General features: G+C 36.0%; 2 long non-coding RNA genes across 2 annotated transcripts in view; one reads left to right on the top strand and one right to left on the bottom strand.

Moving 5' to 3' along the window:
• The window catches only part of LOC309634622, a 333,842-nt gene that overhangs the window by 51,423 nt on the left and 260,936 nt on the right, over window positions 1–21,483 (top strand). The window contains exon 2 of the long non-coding RNA XR_014248253.1: window positions 10,545–11,596. This is a non-coding gene — a long non-coding RNA (uncharacterized lncRNA). The remainder of the gene's footprint in view (window positions 1–10,544; window positions 11,597–21,483) is intronic.
• The window catches only part of LOC309634640, a 170,694-nt gene that overhangs the window by 83,911 nt on the left and 65,300 nt on the right, over window positions 1–21,483 (bottom strand). The window lies entirely within an intron of this gene.

Here is a 21,483-nt window from a genome sequence, read left to right as displayed (position 1 = left end):
CGTTGGGAGCACAGAGTCTTAACCACTGCGCCACCAGGGAAGTCCCTCAATTTCATTTCTTTATATGGCTGAGTAATATTCCATTGTATATATGTGCCATATCTTCTTTATCCATTCATCTGTCGATGGACACTTAGGTTGCTTCCATGTCCTGGCTATTGTAAATAGAGCTGCAATGAACATTGGGGTACATGACTCTTTTTGAATTATGGTTTTCTCAGGGTATATGCCCAGTAGTGGGATTGCTGGGTCATATGGTAGTCCTATTTTTAGTTTTTTAAGGAACGTCCATACTGTTCTCCATTGTGGCTGTATCTATTTACATTCCCACCAACAGTGCAGGAGGGTTCCCTTTTCTCCATGTCCTCTCCAGCATTTATTGTTTGTAGACTTTTTGATGATGGCCATTCTGACCAGTGTGAGGTGATACCTCATTGTAGTTTTGATTTGCATTTCTCTAATGATTAGTGATGTTGAGCATCCTTTCATGTGTTTGTTGGCAATCTGTATATCTTCTTCGGAGAAATGTCAGTTTAGGTCTTCTGCCCATTTTTGGATTGGGTTGTTTGTTTTTCTGATACTGAGCTGCATGAGCTGCTTGTATATTTTGGAGATTAATCCTTTGTCAGTTGCTTCATTTGCAAATATTTTCTCCCATTCTGAGGGTTGTCTTTTCTTCTTGTTTATGGTTTCCTCTGCTGTGCAATAGCTTTTAAGTTTCATTAGGTCCCATTTGTTTATTTTTGTTTTTATTTCCCTTTCTCTAGGAGGTGGGTCAAAAAGGATCTTGCTGTGATTTATGTCACAGAGTGTTCTGCCTATGTTTTCCTCTAAGAATTTTAGAGTGTCTGGCCTTACATTTAGATCTTTAATCCATTTTGAGTTTATTTTTGTGTAGGGTGTTAGGGAGTGTTCTAATTTCACTCTTTTACATGTAGCTGTCCAGTTTTCCCAGTGTAGGCTTTGTTTTGCAAGCCTTCAGAATGTTTTAGCAGAGGAAAGACATTGTCAGATTTGCACATTAATTATATTACTTTGTCTGAAAATTGAATAATACTTACATATTCCCAAATCAAGTAAAATCAACATAATTCAAGTTTTATTTGCATATTTCAATTTGTGTTCTGGTTGCTACAACTACTGATTTGGTTATCTTAACATGAACACCAATCTAGGTAGAATTAGCCATAGAGTATGTGCTGGCATGGGCTCTGTTTAATTGTTTCTGCTCTGATGGTGGTGTTGTTATTGTTACTGATTTATAGGGAGACATTCAGGTCTCTGTCTTGTATTTTGCAAGCAGCTCTGATTAACATCTACAGATGCTCTTACTATTTTTCTTTTAGTACAATGAAATTAACAGGAAGGAGACCACCTGAGGCACATTAATTAATAGTTAAGAGAAAAATTTTAACCTATTTGCCCTCTTCATTCCTTCAACTGGATAGATAATATGTTTTCACTAATAAAATTTAGCCTGCTGCTATGCTGTATGTAATGTGAATTACCTTTCAGTGGGGCACTAGGAGAATTTAGTGTAACATGCAAAACCTCCAAAGAATACCAGATCTTGTTTTTGCTCTTCCTTGAATTCTCTCTCTGGTGTGCCTTGTGATGTTTAGAGGGATTTTAAAGCATCTGATTTTTTTGGAAAAAGAAAAAAAATTCAGATTGACAATGACTTGACAAAGTTTCTCTCACTCTTTATATTACTGACTGTGTAAAATTGTTAATATGCTTCTTTACTATTTATGGTCTCCCCAATATCTTAGTGACAGTTGAAGAAGAAAGATGAATGCCCATGATTCATCTTGTTCTGAGAGAGCACTTCTAATCTTAAGAAAAAAGTGGAATATTACCTTTTGATGAGGTCTACTATTCCAGTGACAAACAGGACCTTAATAATCTACCATTATTGAATGAAGACAATAAATGACATATCACTTATTCTCAAGACATCATTTTAACAGAAACTTTGGAGGGAGGGGTTACTTTATATCCACAGGGGGGTAAATATTAAGAGTTATGTATAAACCCTGAAGCTATTATTCTCTAGTTATTTTATTAAATTACAGATGCGTGAAACCTTTCCAGGCTTATTTAATTTGTGCCCCTGGCTTCTCTTTAAGAGCGAGGACAGATAGCACACATTTCCATGATGTAGCATGAACAGGGACCTTATTTCATTTGTTAGTGGAGTGGAAGTTGAAAAGAGTTTTCTGGGGGAAATATAAAACAGAGTTTCCCACTGAGCTAACCTCATTTTCTAGGATTCTACCATTGCCCTCGCCATATGTCCCACTGCATTATTATAAAGACATCAAACTGCTAAGGTTATTTCTGTTTCTAGTAAATAGATGCTAGTTATATTTCTAAAATTATCCCCATGCAAGTTAAATTTCCTTTTGAAAGAAGCATCGGTACTAATGTACAATTTTGATTACCTAAATGCAATGAGAGGAAATGACATGTACAAAAGAGAAGGATGGGGCAGGGGTTGGGGGTATTAGAAAGGTAGATTGGAGTACAACATAAACATTAAGCTAAGGAGTTTGGAATTAATTCCAGTACCTTGGAGAACTCCTTAGAGTAATTGGCGTGGGTCTCTGGGTATCATTGCAAATTCAAACTTAAGCCATATGTGAAGGGTTTTTTTGAGAACTTCTACTGCCAGCACCATTACCAGGCTTCACCCTTGATGTGAGAGATGTGAGTGGGGGCTGTCTCCTCTTCAGCCAAAAGATTATTTCATTTCAGATCCTGTGTTTCCATTCAAATAGCCCCTCTATCCATCCTCCTGCCAGCCTCTGTCTGATACATGCACACTGATATTGTAAGCCAACTTTCTCTTGCAGGAGGCTCCCACAACTTTTCTCATAAATATAGTGCATGAAAGCAACATAACCTGTTTTTTAAGCATTGTGGACATGCAAAGAATAAATCAAGAAATGTGTAAGACTAATGATTAAGAGCAGGCATTCTAGAGTCCGAATGCATTGGGTCAATTCCATGTTCTGAAACTTACTTGCTGTGTGACTCTGAGAAAGTTATTTAACTCTTTCAGTCTCTGTAAAATGAGGATAGTGTTTGGGCCTCATATGGTTATTTCAAAGTGTCAATGAGTTAGTATCTGTAAAGCACTGATAACTGTGTACAATACACAGTAATGTCTCAATAAATGTCTGAAATATTTTTTATAGGTTTTGACCTGATGAGAGTCCTAATCAGTTAATATGGGTTAGTGGAAAAAGCAAGGGCTTTGTAGTCAAGCAACCTTGGTTTCAAATCTTGGCTCAGCTGCTACTAACCATGTGAACTTGGGCCTCTCTGAGCCTATCTCCACATCAGAGGATTGCTCAGCAGGCATACCCAGGCTGCAAGTAATAGAATACCCTACTTGAAATGGCTTAACAAATAAGGAAAGATATTACCTTGTGTAACCAGTAGTCGGGGGATGAAGGTACAGTGTGTCACTTTCTGACTTTCTTCTTACTACTCTTTGGCTTCAGCCCTTCTCTCTCTGTCAATTTTGTTCTCAGTCTGGCTCCTCTCATGGTCCCAAGTTGGTGGCTGGGGCAACTTGGGCAAGATGCTCTCTTTTCCTGCCTAGAGTGAAAAAGAGAGATTCTTAGCCAACCATGAAATACAAGTTCTTCCCTTTACCCTTCTGAATCATTTTAGGACACACAATCACCCATAGACCAATAACAAGAGTCAGAAAACTAGCATAGACTAATTAGAATCCTCCTTTGGAAGGGATGGAGATAGAAACCTGAAAAAAAAAAATCAGCATTGTATTTGGAAGAAGGAAGGGGGAATTGGATACTGTGTGGGCAACCAATTATGTTCATCACAATTTGTTTTTAATGTTAAATAATATAATATAGTTACATATATATCATAGCACCCAGCTGCTGTACCAAAATGCTTTCTTCTTTTCTCTCTGTAGTAATTTTCTTATTCATAAACACATTAAATTAAACTGAGGCTTTATCTGGCATTGTTGATGGATTAGTTGAAAAAATGAAGGTTGGGAGGGGAGCTGGAGAGAGAGATTTAAGAGGAGTTAGAACAAATTAGAAGGTTATTATAGTAGTTCAGATAAGACATAATAAACCCCAAACCATGGAGGTGACAAACTGGAAGATAATGATAAGTGTGAAAATATTATGGAGCTAGAATTCATAGGACTGGTGAGTGATTGGTGATAGGAGATGGGTGGTAGGAAAGGAAGGAACTTCAAGATTTTGAATCTGGTTGCCAGGGAGAATGCTAGTGTCTGTAATACAGAGAGGAGAAGAAGGGTTAGTCTGGGAGAGCGGGATGACTTTGGTTCAAGGGGTGTTTTGAGTTCAAAGGTCTGGCAGAATATCCAAGCAGATAATTAAAGAGATTATTAATTTACTGTGGAGGCTAGACCCTTTGGTTCATTCAAATAGGGGTGTTAGACTTGGTGAAATTTCAGGAAGGATTGTGCACATCTAAATGGAGTGGATTAAGCAAAGGAATTAAGAAACAGCTACATTTGTAGATAGGAAGAGAATGATCAGTCAGAAAAACACACAGATACAGCCCAACAATAGATGCTGAGGGATAAATTATTTCAAACAAAGGGGTATTCAACAATGTTGAATGGCACAGATGTTTCAAAGAGTTTAAAAACAGAGAAAAGACACAGGACTCAGTGATTAGAAGGTCAATATTACCTCTGAGGAAGTAAATTTGATAAGATCAGTAATGAAATTTAAGAAATTTGGAGTGATCAGGAAAAGACTACAGGAATAGCTACTCTTTCAAAAACCTGGTGGTAAAGGGAGAATCATGGGGTGGTACGCACAGGATGCTACAGGGTTGAGGAATTGTTTTTGTTTAAATTCAGAGAGAACTGAAGAGATCTGTGGGAGAAGAAACAGAATCAGTATAAGAGAAGAGACTGACGATTCAAGAAAAAGAAGCAATGATAGAACACCTCTCAATTTTTAAGAACTTACTATGTGGCAGGCATTGTTAGGATTCCATATTTCAAAGGCAGAACCTGAGCTCGTGGGCTGTTAAATAACTTACGCAGGATCCCACAACTAAAAGGGGCAGAGCCATGCTATGAGTCCACTTGTGATTGCAAACTCCATATTCCCTGCTGTGCTGTGATCTCAGCTGCTGGAGGAGGGGGTGGGGGGCATCAGAAGTACCAGTGAAGACAGGCATTCACTTTGGCAAAGAGGAGGGGCACTTCTTTTTCAAATCTAGGACAAAGAGAGAAAGAGAAAGTGAAGGTGGGAAAGAAGTTGAGATGGAGGAGGAAATTGAAAAGTGCAAGTGAGACCTTAACTTGCTCATCAGAGTCCTGCCTTCGGAACATAAGAGACGGGAAGATTTCTTAGCCTTAAGGAAATAGGAAAATTTTCTAACAGTTAATGCATATCTTGCCCTTTCACCACCTCTCTGGCCAAATTTAACAGTTGTTACATATAAAGTTTTTCCTTTAGTAGAGAATGATTTAATATCATCAGAAAGAATTGTAAGAATGGTAATGGTAAATGTAAAAGTTAAACACCTTATAAATATTTATAGAGTGAGTGATTGGGCCCATGAACATTTAAAATGGGTAAGTAGTTTATGTATGATTTTACCAGTAGTATGAAGGGATATTATGTTCATTGCTATTTTTTTCATACTTTCTCTTATATAATAACCCTAGCCAGCTGGGCATTTTGCATCATTGCCTCAGGGAAGAAAAACACAGTAGAAAGAGAAAACAAGGGGTTAATTCTTAATTTTTGAGGGTTTGAGCCTAGGCCTCCGACAGTGAACATAAAATTTGGATAAAGCAAAATGATGAAAGTGATATAAAGAGCCATGAAGTTCTGTCTCACTTTGTCTACCACTGGTGTTTATCTCCAGACTAGATGACCATTTTCATTAACACAGTAGAGATGTGGAGGAGAGATAAAAGGAAAACCAGGAGTGAGCAGATGCTGTGACCCCTAACAGGATCTGGTGGACCTAAAGGAGACCACAGCCACCCCACGGAGATCTGAAGATCGAAGGGCAGAGGACCCTTTTCATGGGCTCCACTCAGAGAAGAAGTTCTGGCTTAGTGTATCTATGCAGTGTATGTAGACAGATGGACCTACAATTGACCTATTGTTTCTTGCACTTCACTGGGGTGTAAAGAAAGTTGAATGACTCCTGGATGTGGGAAAGCTGCACAGAAAAGGAAAATGACTGCATGGGGGAACTCAACTGGGTTTCTCCAGGCTCAAAATGAAGCAGGAAAGGCAGAATGACTCCAGAAAGGACTTGCAGAAGTTCACCGAGAGAGAGAGAGAGAGAGAGAGAGAGAGAGAGAGAGAGAGAGAGAGAGAGAGAGAGCCAGTTCTGAAGGATGCCAAGAACAAGGGATGACTCAGGATTCTGACATGAATAGATGATGATGTAGGACAGAAGCACCTACCTTCTACCCCTCGATGGCTCAGTACTGAGTAAATGGTTCCTATACCACTCCCCACCCAAATTCACCTTGTGGATATTGGTGAATACCCACAGTGACATACTCATGGTAGGAATATACTCATAGTAACAACAGAGTCATAATTTTCATAAGAATCGGATTTGATAAGTTTACATTTCATAATTTCAAAGGACTGGAAATAAATATACAGCATTTTAATTCAAATGTCCAGTGCTACCTTGAAATTCAACAATACTGTAATCCTTAGTAGCAACAATGTTTCTAATGTATTGGTATTATTTGCCACACAAAGTTGTACAGGAAGTAGAAAATCCCCAGGTAGTACATGGATAGACTAGCACATTTTTAAGTCCAAAATGAAAATGTTATAAAGTTCTCTAAAGTGCTTTCCTCAAAAGTCAGGTGTAATCAAGATGAAGGGAGAGTGTATTTATTGCTTGCCATTTTGAATTATGTTTTAATTGTTTCATGTGAGTACTTATTTTATTTCTCAAGAGAATGTAAATTCTTGAGGGCAGAGTTTGGGTCCCACCCAGCAGTTCAGACAAGCAAAAGGAGAGCTGCATTCAAGGAGATCCTGGAGAGCAGAGGGGTAAAAACCCAACGCTGCCCAAGTCAGCATTGACAGAAAGAAAGATGAACTATTTTGAAGAATGAGAGCCAAATTTTGGAGCCGAAAAAAGCAGTACAGGAAGTAAGTGCAAAGGCTTAGGGAACTATCAGTGGTGCACAGCTGCTGGAGAATCTCTTTTGGGGAGTACCAGCTGCAGAGTGGAGAGATGGTACTGTTGATAGGAACTACACCACACATGGTGTTAGCACACCTATGATTCAAACCCGGAGGAGCCCAGCATTACAGTTTTCAAGCTTTACTTTAAAAGGGAATTTTTACTGGAATAAAGCAACTAGATTTTGCATGTAAGTTAATCTAGTATGGTAGAAAGATCCCAGAATTTGGAGGTAGAAGGGCACTGTTTGAAGTCTGACCCAGGGAAAACCACCTCTTGACCTATTTTCCTCACGTGTAAAATGAAGTTAATTACACTTTTTCTACCCTGCAGCATTACTTAGATGATCAAATAAAATAATATATGAGAAAGTATTTTTGTCTTAAAGTATTAAAGCTGTCAAGTGTTATAAAATATTAGTTATAATTATTTTTGAAGTTGTAATTTTAAAACTATTAAACTCTCCTAGTTGCCTTAAAAATACAATGGAAGGAAAAGTACGCATAGTACAGAGAACTTTTCAGAAATCAGTTATCTAATCAAACAATTGCATAATGCTTTTGTGCCTTTCCTCCTCCTTTTTTAGTTATTCCATTAATCAGTATCCCTTTACGGGTAGAGAGGCTGGGGAAAGAAGATTCCCCAAATCGCTGCAGCTTGGCCCACAGGCCACCAAGAGTCAGGCCCCATCCATAGTTTCAGACTTAGCTGCCCCCAGCGACTTGTTAAACAAGTAGCAACTTAAGTCCCAAACAAAGCCTGGTTCATGCCTCCTTGCCTTTAGCACTTACTCCTTCTTCTTACTGTAGCACATTTTTTTGGACTCATATTCAATCTGCAAGACCCACTCAGGTGTCTCTGAAACCGTGGGGAATCATCAGTTAAATCCATTATGCCTGGAACCTGCCTTCCCCGAGCAAGGTCCTTTTAGTTGTTGCTACAGAAAAACCTAACTTGTTCTCCAAGCCATACTTACCCTAACAATAAGAGGTTTGCCCGAGTTGTTTTCCGGGAAGGTAGAGTCAGCTGTGTCTAGTTAGGACTGAAGTGGTTAAAGCTGGATAGGACCACCCATCCTCCAACTGGGCATGCGCTAGTGCCGCTCCGTGACCTTTTGACGTCAGAGGGCTGAAAGCTCCACCCTTTGATTAGGCTAAGTGACCCCATTTTAAAACAAGCATTCGCAGAAGAAGCCGGTAGCTTAGTTATCTCCGCACAGAAAGATGGCTACGTCAGCTTTTTCTTATTTCCAGTCACCTTTCCCCAAGCTTCGCATGCCTCCCATGCCTCAGACGACCCTGCTTCTTTATCTCATAAATATCCCGAGGCTGTCACCTTCGTGGAGGTGCATCTGAGAACTTGTTCTCCCATCTCCTCGCATGGCTGCTGCAAAACTTGACGTCTTAGCGTTTTGGCTTGCTCCGTGTCAGGCAAACGAAGCTGGTTCAGTAACACCTCCGACTCAGCAAAGCTTTTCCTGACCACCTGTATGTTTTCCTGCTACCTGTGATGCCCTTCCTCCTCCCGCTCATTCTTTCTGGCCGAAAAATGAGGTTTCCTCAGGGAATCTTTCCCTGCTCTATTAAGGGTCTGCGCCAGAGCTCTTCAAGGACAGAGATTGCATTTGGTAAGCTTTTCACCAGAACGTCAGCTCCAAGAGAGGTGAGACTTTGTTTTTATTCTTTGCTGTTTCCTTGGAACCTAGAGCAATGCCTGGTATATAGTAGGTGCTCAGTAAATACTTGTTGCTCCATAGATGGTCATTTTAAAAGGCTATGGGACAAAGATTGCTAGTTGAAATTCTTGACTGAAGTTAAAATTTTTATTTTCTATTTTAAGAATTCAGTGTACTTTCATATGGTGGTAAAATATGTTGCATTTCAGTGGAATTGTGAACTTTCTTGCACTTTTGTGTCAAGGAAATAATATTAAAATTCATCGGGAATAAAAATGGGTGAGTAAATGGATGAATAAAAATGTGTCCTGTGATTTTGCTGTGTTAGGAATGATCATTACAGGCCCTGACTGCCATGGTGAATTGAAAACCATAACAAGTTAGAATATGGAAAGAACCAGAGTTTTCTATTATCAAAGTGAAATAAAACAATAAATAGGGAATCATCTTGATAATGCAAATAAAAATTACGTTTTAGCCTTATTTAGAGAAGTATTCCTGGAAGAAAGTATTTTGGTTCTGAACTATCATAGGCAGTTTCTTTAACTTTTCACTTTCTTTTGTATTTATAAGTTTTAGCCTTGGGATAATTTAAAAAATCCTCATGATTATTCTGTTCAGAGAAGTGACTCTGTGTCTTATTTGAAGTTTGGAAAGTTTGCTTTCTAGATGTACGGCCACGTGCCATGTTGGCTGCAGAGCTGTTGGGACGGGCTTGATTTGATTTGACTGCAAGGCCTGATGAACTGTTTTATCAAGTGCTGGCAGTTCATTCAAATAGCACCTGCTACAGACCAGAGACGCTGCTAAGCTGAAATTAATGCTTATGTTACTCTTCCAAGCAACTAATTTGATAAACAAAATTAGATTTCTTGGATGGTAATTGACGTAGTCTGGTAATTCAGAGACTTGTCATTAAAAATTAAGCATATAGGGAAACAATGTGAACTCAGCTTCCACCACCAAGCCCCTGGCGGCAGAGCATCCAAAGCAAAAATACCTCAAAGCAATGTCAATAGCAGAAAAAAGATCAAAGGGGAGTCTTCACTGAGTATGCACTGAATCTCTTCGGTCTTAGCAGAGAAAAAATTCTCATGATACTTTTCTCTCACTGCAAAAATCGGTTTATATTTGGGAATGTGTAATTTTACTTAGAAACTATTGAAAACTGTTTTAGCATTCCTAGAAAGGTAGTAATGAATTTAACTTTTTTCTAAAAATAAGCGAAGACCTTTTTTAAGTTCCTCAAAAATCCAGTAACTCTGAAATTCCAGGAGGTTGTATGACTTTTTTTGTTTGACCTCTAAAATTTTTCTCATAATAAGAATCCTTTTTTCTTCCGTGAAGTTCTTAAGTATTATAGAAAGATATGTGCCAGAAGAGTCAAGGAAAATCTTAAGTTCACAGGGAGAAAAGTTAGTGCTTTATTATTCTGTCTTCACTTTTGTTTTTCTCCCCATTTCAAGGCCTCTTCTCCACACACCTCATGTCTACCTAGCAACAACATTACTGCTTCTCAGAAGAGTTGCCCCACTTATCCCAGCCTGATTTATCCCTTTTGGATGTCCTTTTGCATTTACTTTTGAAACCACGTATTTGGTATCTAATTTCATACTGCACTTAATTTTTTTTTTTTTTACTAATTTTACTGTTTATTGTGTATTTTCAGATTGTTCTCCAGCAATAGTGGCTCAATTTGTGGCACTACACACATGTGTAGTTGGTTGCCTGGCTCTCTACCAACATAGGGTTTGTCAAAGGAAAACTCAAAGTTACAAACATCTAGAAAAAGAAACAAAGAGTTGACCTACAAAGAAGGACTAGTTCTCCAAATAACACAATGCTGAGTATTTAAAAAGAAAATACCCTGTGAAATTAGGAACGTTTCTGAGTTCAGATCAATCTGTTCAAAGTGGAAAGCAGCAACTTTGTGACATGATTTTTATATTCACAAAGGTCAAGACACAGCTTCAATATCTGCATAGAAAAGATGAGGGACAGACCTATTTTTGCAGGAAGTCCAGGTTATCTGAAATGTTCAGCAATTGGACATTGAGGAAAGGATCTCTGAGCTTGAGGATATCTCAGTAGAAACCACCAGAACTGAAAAGTGAACAAAGACTGAAAAAATCAGAACTGTGGGACAGTTACAAAAGGTGTAACATATGTGTAATGGGAATAACAAAAGGAGAAGGAAAAAAAGGAAGAGAAGAAATATTTAAAATAATAATGACTGAGAATTTCCCCCAAATTAATGTCAGATACCAAATTACAGATCCAGGAAACTCAGAACACCAAACAGGAAAAATGCCAAAAAAATTACAACTTGGCTTTCTGTATTTTGAATATGATATACCTTAGTCAAAGAAAAAAATTCTGAAACAAGCCAAAGGTAAAATACACCTTACCTATAGAGGAGCAAGGATAAGAATTACATCTAACTTCTCATAAACCATGCAAGCCAAGAAGAGAAGTGGAGTGAAACATTTAATCTGATGAAAGAAAAAAAGCCACTTACCTACAATTCTGTACCCTGAGAAATTTTCCTTCAAAAGTGAAGGAAAAGTAAAGACTTCCTCGGACAAACAAAAATCGAGGGAGTTTGTTCCTAGTGGGCCTTGCCTTGCAAGAATGTTAAAGGAAGTTCTTTAGAGAAGAGGAAAATAAGTCAAAAACTGGGATCCACATGAAGGAAGAGCATCAAAGAAGGAATAAATGAAGGTAAAATACAAACTTTTTATTTTTCTTAGTTGATCTGATAAGTTTGTTCAGAATAGTAATACCAACAATGTATTCGATTATGTATGCTTATATGTAAATGAAATGAATGATGGCCATGCTACAAGAGACATGATTAGAGTATGCCAAAGGTTGGAGAAAGATATACCATGCTAATACTAATCAAAAGAAAGCAGGAGTAGGTATATTTAGAAAGAGTAGACTTCAAAGCAGGAATGTTACCAGGGATAAAGAGGAGAATTGCATAATGATAAAGGGATCAATTCTCCAAGAAGACATAACAGTTCTCAATATGTATATGCCTAACAGAGCATCAAAATAGATGAGGTAAATCTGAAGAAAATATATTAAAAAGAAATTGCTGACAGTAACTTTGTCAGCCTTTGAGCATGATTATGTTTATTTTTAATTGGAAAATACCAGCAAAAACTGAAATATATTAATGCCCTTTACCTATATAAAATTCACCTAAGAAGCCTGATTTTTTTTTTTCCACTTGAAAATAAAAATAAACAAAATAGCTCTAACAATATTGCACTGATCAAACATCTGGGTAGTGTCAAATATAGCTAATTATTTTTTAATATGCCTTCTTTTAAAAATGAAGGAATACATCTCTGTATCTATCTAATACATCTCTAATATCTATCTAGCTAGGTAGCTAGCTAGCTAGCTAGTCATTTAGGACACTTAAACATAATTTACATATAAAAGAAGTCTTAATAATTTTATTATTTTGAAATTGGAACCTGAATTTGCAAAAGACAAGGCAAGAAGAGTCATCAGAAGAGATAAAATATGGATATATATCGCAAGTAACTAAATACAATAATTATTAGGTAATATTTTAAAACAGCAATAAATAGAAATTATGAATTAAACATTTTCAAAGAATAAGAAACTTTAGTTGAAATGATTAGAGTATGCGAAAAACCACAGAATTATTTTGATGATAAAAAGGGACTTTATTTGTGCAGGGTATAACTTGGCCCTTTTAACAAAGAGAGCACAGATTTTACTTTTACTTTTTTGGATTATCATCTATATGATGGTATGCAATAACGGATTCATGAGTTTTTTTCTCTCATAAATAAAGTCATCAAATTTATCCAACTTTGGCAAGCTCATTTCATAGTTCCTTTCAAGCTCATTATTTCTAAATATTATTCAAGCTCATTATTTCTAAATATTATAAACCCAAGCAAGTGAGGTTCATTTCTCAGACCTACATTTATGGTACAAACCATCAGATTTGTACTTCATTATATGCTTTTACATTCTGGCATATTTTTCCTTTAGACTAAATTATTCTCTTATAGCTCATAATAAACCAATATATATTCATTATTTTGTTTACATACCTTACATCCCATATTTTTACATTTCTTAAAAATGAACATGAACTTTAACATAACTAAGATTCATTTGCCTTTTTAATGTGTTAACTGATGGCTACTCTATAACGTAGTAAATAAGAGCCCAGGTATTTTAAAATTAAGCTGTTCCTATATAAAGACTATTAACTGACTCAAATTAAGGTTAGTTTATGACTTTAAGATTAAAGACATGGAAATTATAATTTAGGCTAACATATGAAATCCTTATGATTTGTAGTATCATATGCATTGATCTCTTTTAAAACATTACTTACTAGTAATTAATTCAGTTGAAAACAAAATTTTATGGCTTTCTAAGTGATGTTAGTTTATCTGATGCACCAAACCAGTAGAAGTAGTTTGGGAAATTCACAATAGTCTATTCGTTAGAAAATAAATCCAAGACTTGCATAAACTAGAATGTTGTGCTAGCATTATTTTTACATGTTGGTAAAATCAGGAAGAAGATATAGAACACTTTCTATTAAATCAGTTATGATAAATCAGTTATCAAAGTTATTAAATCAGTCTAATTAGTCCAGAATTATCTTGAGGAAGAAAATTACATGGGTTTTTTTCTTACACAATGATGTACCAGATATTAGAATTTTTAAGTTGTTTAGAAGTAATGTTTTTCTTTTTATCTTGTAACCTAATAACTAAGGGCATTCATTAAATTCACAGGTCAAAGCTTTCTTAAAATTTTTTTTAATTTTGAGATAATTTTATATTCATGTATAGTTGTAAGAACTAATACAGAGAGGTCCTGTGTACTCTCTACCCAGTATCTCCAATGGTAAAATCCTGCAAAACTATAATTTATTAATGTTAATCAGATTTCCCTGATTATACTTGTGTGTGTATTTAAGTTCCATGCAATTTTATCACATATATGAGTTTGTATATACACCATCTTCAGGTTACCAAATAATTCCGTCACCACAAGAATCTCTAGTTGGTGTCCTTTGATGACTGCATCCCTCCCCTTCCCTCCTCCACCCCCTTCAATCCATTCCTAATCTATGGTGACCTCTCCCTCCTGCACCCGCTACCCCTAGTAACCACTAATCTGTTCTTCAATTATATAATTTGTCACTTCAAAAATGTCATATAAATGGAATCATATTATACGTAACCTCTTGGAATTGACTTTTTTCACTTAGCATAATTTCCTGAAGATTGATCCAAGTTGTTGTATGCCTCAATAGTCCATTTCTTTTTATTACTGAGCAGTGTTCCATGGTATGGAGGTACCACACTTTGTGTAACCATTCATCTATTTAAGGGCATCTTGGGGTGGTTCCAGTTTTTAGCTGTTACGAGTAAAGCTGCTATGAACTTTCATGTACGGTTTTTTACATGAACATAAGTTTTCATTTCTCTAGGATAAATGCCCAAGAACTTATTGCTGGGTAGTATGATAATCGTATGTCAGTTATAAGAAGCTGCCAGACTATTTTCCAGAGTGGCTTTACTCTTTTACATTCGCATAGACAACATAGGAGTGATCCAGTTTCTCAGCATCCTCTCCAGCATTTGGTGTCATCACTATTTTAGCCAATCTGACGCATGTGAGAGATATTACATTGGGGCTTTAATTTGCCTTTGCCTAATAATGATGCTGAATATCTTTTCATGTGCTTACTTGCCATCTGTGTATCCTCTTTGGTGAATGTCTGTTTATATCTTTTGCTCATTTTATAATTAGATTTTTTTTATTCTGTGAGTTTTAGAGTTCTAGATACTAGGACTAGATACTAGTCTTTTGTTGGATATGTGTTTTGCAAATATTTTCTTCCAGTCTGTTGCTTGTCTTTTCATCCTTTTAATGATGTATTTTTGAGAGGAAAAGTTTTAACTTTTGATGAAGTCTAATTTATCAATTTTTCCTTCATGGATCAAGTTTTGGTATCAAGTCTAAGAACTCCTTGCCTAGCCCTAAATCCTGAAAAATTTCTGACTTTTTCTAAAAGGTTTATAGTTTTATATTTTAAATTGATCCATTTTGAGTTAATTTTTGTTTGAGTTGTGAGGCTTAGAGTTCATTTTTTGTCTATATAGGTCAAAGCTTTTTGTTTTGTGTGCATGTATGTTGCAGCTGTAATAATAATTAAAAAAAAACATTTTAAAGAGCCAACGCATTTAAAACATAAATCTCTTCCTGGAAATGTTGTAAGTTGACACTCCTGTCTTTCAGACGAAATCTGCTGAAATCATCACCTTCCCTTATATTTAATATATTTGCTGTCCTGGAATCAGGCTCAGTATATACATGAGGCTGTCCCTCTTTCAGTGTCAACTACCTACACCTTGCAGTGTTGAGGCGTCAGTAATGCCACCTGTTGTTAATTTGCTGTAGACTAACTTTTCTCTGAGAAAAGACCAGAGAAAATGTGTACATCCAGTCATTCAAGAGGGATCCTTTGTGACTATTTCCTCCTTACTCTACCAGCATAAGACTTGATCATCTGATGCTTTGATCATCTGATGCTTTTTCTGTGACTCTTCATAATTCCTACCATTTTTTTCTTTTCTAATTTTAAATTCCTCTTATTTGTGCATCAAACTCTGATAATATTAGCAGCAATAAGGATTACTTATCAAATGATTATTTTGCACCAAATATATATTTTTTCTCATTCCTCACAATTGTTTATACAACGTACACTTTATTTACTCATTTTACAGGTGAGAATACTGAGACTCAGGGAGTTTTTTTATTTCAATGCTTTTACTTTTTCCACTAAGACCTTCTCTCTTTCTACAGACATCCTATAAATTAGGCCATTGCTATTATATTGAAATGTGATAATCTGCCACAATTTTTAAATATTTCTGAAATTCTTAGATAACTTTCATCACTACCTTGCCTCCAAAGTTCTTGAATTTATTTAATTTGTCTCATTATACTACTACTCTGCTCCTTGAATGTATAGTAACAATTCCATTCTCATTTTTCTTCCTTATGACTCTGGAAAACTTTGAATTTGCCATTTTTGTTCTTGTCACTTTAACAGCTTCCCTGTTGCCTATCTTCAAAAACATACTGCACTATTCAAAGGAATAAAACAATTTAGCCTTCAGAATTGAGTAGATTCATCCCCTAAGTGAAAGGTGAGCGAGAAGGATTTTCAAAGTTCTTTTTATTTGGTTGCTTTTCTAGTTGTTTGCAAGCAACCTCTTAGACCTTTATTTGAAACTTTGTCTTGTGTTTCAAAATAATGTTCTAGCTTAATGGATTATGAATAAAATTCTGCCAAAAGATTCTTGTAAAATGTATCCATATTCCTGCCTAAATATATAAGTATAACATTATTATTTTAAGTGGATACAATACTGGATCTGATGATTTTTATAACAAAATTAATGTAATGTTTTACATTGGTATTTAAAAATGGAAGGAGTACTTTTCCATGCCTTTGACAGAGTTGACCATAAATCAACCCATACAATTTTAAAAGCAAATAAAACCCACTTCATGCCTCTCCATTCTTAACATTCTCTGCTTGCAAGTGTAATAGCTTGTTTTCTACTGAGCTCCATCACCTCTACCTGAATGCCTTAAAATATGACATTAGTGTTTTTCTCCCCTTGTTCCTTCAACAACTTTAATATCTAGCTATCTTTTACTACTCTCCTATATAAGGACTTTACTCAGATGAACTCATTGTCTCTATAAAGCTTTCTCTCACCTTTCTTTCACTCTTCTTCTGATTATTCTACCCAATGTATTCCTTTCTTCACTACAGTCTTTTCAGTCTTAGGCAGTATTTAGCATTGAGACAAAAATATATCTTCTTTATTTTTTTCATCATCCTCCAAGGTCCACTCATCTGTCCTTCTCTCCATCCATGCATCTACTCATCCACCCAGCTCTTTATCCAGTAACCCAACAAGTGTCCACAGGATCCATAATATGTGCTAGATGTTGTGGTAAACTCTTGAGTTATAAAGACATATAATCAGGTGCAGTGAGAATACAGGCATAATTTATCTGAAGGGAGTTGAGAGACACTCCGCTTGGGTGGCTGCTTGAAGGATCAGGAATGTTTGACAACTGGAGAAGTGTAAGGCGAATGTTTGAGACAGAGGCGATAAGTGCAAAGTTGTGAACATTGGTGAGAGAAAGCGAGTGCCACTCAGGATCTACGAGAGATCTTGTGCTATGATAGCATAAAGTACAATGTGGAAAGAGGTAGGAAACAAGGCTGAAGGAATCATGAACACTGTATACCAATCCAAAGAATTTGAGACTTTGTGATAAGTCTGTTTTATTTGATTTATTTTTTTAAATAAGATTGTTTATAGTTAAGGTATACAACATGATGATTTGATACACATATATTAATACATAGTGAAGTGATTACTACAGTCAAGCTAATGTACATATCTTATCCTCACACAGAGTTACCACTTTTTCTGTGTGTCACGAGAAGTCTACTTTCTTAGCAAATTGCCAGTATTCAATACAGTATTATTAACTATAATCACATTTCTGTACATTGGATCTCTAGAGGTATTCATCCTACATAGTTGCAACTTTGTACCTTTTGGCAAACATCTCCTCATTCCCCTTACCTCCCTGTCCCTGGTGACCACCATTCTACTCTCTGCTTCTATATATTTGACTTTTTAGATTCCATATATAAGTGAGGTCATGCAGTTTTTAAGACCTAATGATATTCCATTGTATATATATACCACAGTTTCTTTATCCATTCATCTGTTGATGGATACTTAGGTTTTTCTATATCTTGGCTATTGTGAATAACACTGCAGTGAATATGGGAATGCAGATATTTCTTCAAGGTAATGATCTTTTTCTTTTGGTTATATACCCAAAGGAGAAATTGCTGGATCATATGGTAGTTATATTTTCAGTTTTTTGAGGCTGTACCTGTTTACATTCCCACTAACAGTGTACAAGTGTTCTTTCTCTTCACATCCTCGGTCACACTTGTTATCTTTATTTATTTATTTATTTTTGTAATAGACATCCTAACAGGTGCGAAGTGATATCTTATTGTGGTTTTGATTTGCATTTCCCTGAGGATTAATGATGTTGAGTACCTTTTCACGTATCTTTGGTCAGTTGTATATCTTCTTTGGAAAAATGCGTATTCAGGTCCTTTGCCTATTTTTAAATCATTATTCTTTGTTTTTTGTTCTTGTTTGTTTGTTTTTGATCTTGAGTTGTATGAGTTCCTTATATATTTTGAATATAAACCCCTTATCCAATGTATGGTTTGCAAATATTTCCTCCCATTCCATAGGTTGCCTTTTTATTTTGTTGATTGTTACCTTTGCTGTGCAGAAGCTTTTCTGTTTGATGTAGTCCCACTTGCTTAATTTTACTTTTGTTGCCTGAGCTTTTGGTAGCATATCCTAAAAATCATTGCCAAAGCCAAGGTCAAGGAAATTTTCCTCTAAGCTTTCTTCTCGAAGTTTTATGGTTTCAGGTCTTACTTTTCAGTCTTTAATTCATCGTGAGTTGATTTTTCTATATAGTGTAAGATGAGAGCCCAGTTCAGCTAATTAAGACCTGGCTCAGCTGGGAGTATCACCCATCATACCAAAAGCAGTCTCACCTTGGCTTGGACCTCTCTACTCATGGCACCTGGGTTCCCAGCATGAAGGTCCCAAGAGAGAGTATCCATAGGGCAGGCATTCCAAGAGACAAAGCAGAAGTGGATTTTTTTTTTAATAACCTAGCCGAGGAAGCCACATAGGGTCACTTCTTCTGTAGTATGCATAGTATATTGGATGAAGCGGGAACTGCCCTTCCAGATTCCAGGGGAGGGGAATTAACTCCACAGCTTGGTAAGGAGGATAAAGTCACACTATAGAATACAGTCTATAGTGTGTATACAGAATACTGGGAGATTTGGGGAAATATAATCTGCCATGGTTGTTGGTAGCTGCTGGCAGGTTGGGAGGGGTTTTGGTAAAAACATTGTCTTAGAGGCTTCTAAGTCTATTTCTACCGGATAAAAAAGTCTAAGGAAATATTAATGTTTAGGAACAGTGAGAGGTAATTTACAGAATACTCATACAACTCAGTGGAGATTACAGTATTGCAACTTTGCGCTTACACATTTTTAATTAACAGGTTTTTTTTTTTTTTTCCCTGAGCTCTGGACAGCAGCACAAAATACCATTTGTCACTAGTTTTTTCGAATAATAAATTGAGTTGCTACAAATTTTCATTAAGGTTATTATTAATATCTCCTATTACTGCAAGCTTCTAAGTACTTCATTTATAACATCACTGGTGGTTCTTCACTTACATTTTATCAGAGTGGCTGGCTAGAAAGATAGACTATTCGATATGCAATAGAGACAAATGAGGGCAGAAAAATGGATTCTGAATGTTGCTTGAAAAACCACAATTCCCTTCACTGAGTTGAGACTCTAGAATTGCCCACACTTAATCATCAACTGTTCATTTTTTATGTTTTTGCCATCTGGCCCACTGAATAGAAAACAATAAGACTACTACCCCTTTGGAAATTTCTGTTAAGCCATTCCCTTTTCTGAGGTGAATGAGATATATACACATGTATGGTCATACAATTTTTTGGTTCATCTGTTTCTTTTTGTTCCTATACCTGTTACCAGAATAACATATTTTCTTAAGTCTGTACTGTTTTTTTTGATAACCTTTGTTGACAAATTCTTTTCATATCATTACTAATCATGGGGAAATCTACTTAGCTTAATCAATAATCCATTTCTTAACTTGATTATTTCTGTGCAAAAAAATGGTCCCTGTATTTAAGGCAGTTTCCAGTTTAGTTATGAAAGCAAATCACATACAGTCTATCATAGGAGCAAAAGAGAAATAATGTGTGCATTGATTAACATTTATCAGCAATCCTTTTCTTTTTATACTTTTCTGGGCCTTTTATGAGGCTAATTGTGGGTGGTAGAAGTAAAGAAAGGAATTATAGTAAATTTCAAAAATAAAAAGAGATGAATTATTAAGTTACTATATCATTATTAACAATAATATACTTATTATTATCAACAACAGTATACTATACTTTAAAAAATGTTCCTATGCTTTCATGATAAAAGTAATACAATGCTCATTGTAGAAAATTTGGAAAATATGAAAAAGAAAGTGAAATTTGCCCATATTCTCCCATTTCAGTGGAAACTATTCTTAATATTTTAGTGCATTTTCTTCTAGACCTACATGTACATATGTGTGTGTTTTCTATGCAAAAACACTGAAGTCATAGTGCAGTGGTGGTTGTGGTGGATTGTCACTCAGCAGCTGATCTCACCTCCTTCCAGTGTGCTTTACTGTACTGCAGAAGCCAGAAAGATAAAAAAGTATATCTTCTAGATGCTTTTGTAGAAAAACATTTTGGATGTAAATTGGTTTTGGCAGTTAGATGCTTCTTGTGAGTTTTGTAGGGGTTAGGTTGGGCAGCAGCTTTCTGCCTTGTAAACATTCTTGCTCTTGCCACTAGCAAACACAGCTGTAGAGATGATTTTTTTTTTTTTTTTTGCTGCAGTTGCATTCCAGGGTCCACTTGCTTGCTTCATGGGTATCTTGGGGCAAGTTAGTGATAGCAGTAGCTTCTAAATCCTCGGATGTAAATGATTCCAGAGAATCTCTTGATTCTTCAACTTCCCAATTGTGATGCTGATTTTAAGTCCATAGGCAAAGTCGGCTATTTTATTAATTAGAGTGATTCAATTATTGTAACAAACCCTAAAATGTCACTGCTTTGACACTTTATTTTTATGTTTTTAAAAAAATTTATTATTTAAAAAAATTTTTAATTGAAGTTTAGTTGCTGTAGAATATTATATGTTACAGGTGTATAATATAGTGATTCACAATTTTTAAAGGTTATACTCCATTTATAGTTAATATAAAATATTGGCTGTATTCCCTGTGTTGTACAGTATATCCTTGTAGCTTATTTTATACCTAATAGTTTAACACACTTTAATAGTTTTTAAATAGTTCAGTGCCAGTGCTCCTGGTTGGCTGACACTTTCCTTCCATTTTGTGGCTCTGGAATCCCCTAGGCTTCATCATCTTTGTGTCCAACTGGCAGAAAGAGAAAGGGATTGTGGAAAAAACACATGTTCCTCTTAAAATCCCTGGCCCTGAAATGACACACATAACTTCTGACCATATCCCACTGGTGAGGCTATTATTAAGTGACCTGGCTTTACCTGCACTCAAGGAAGATGGGAAATGTGATCATTGGGCAGTCATTTCCCAGTAACAACTCTATATTAAAGGGACATGAAGTTTGTATCTGTGACAATGGCTTATTCTGGGTGTCATTCTTAGAATACCAGACAGTGGAACCCATTCCTGCATCCCTTGCAATGATTTTTTAAGACTCTATTTCCTTATATTCAAGTTCTTTTTACTTAAAAGCAGCTAGAATGATTTCTGTTTTCTACAACCAAAGTATACGTTATATTCGTTTTGTATCTTTTCTTAATCTTTATATTTCATAAAAA

Source organism: Balaenoptera borealis (assembly GCF_965194805.1).
Source record: "Balaenoptera borealis genome assembly, chromosome: 9".
NCBI lineage: Eukaryota > Metazoa > Chordata > Mammalia > Artiodactyla > Balaenopteridae > Balaenoptera > Balaenoptera borealis.
Note: the sequence above shows the minus strand (reverse complement) of the source record. Positions and strands in the feature narration are given on the sequence as shown.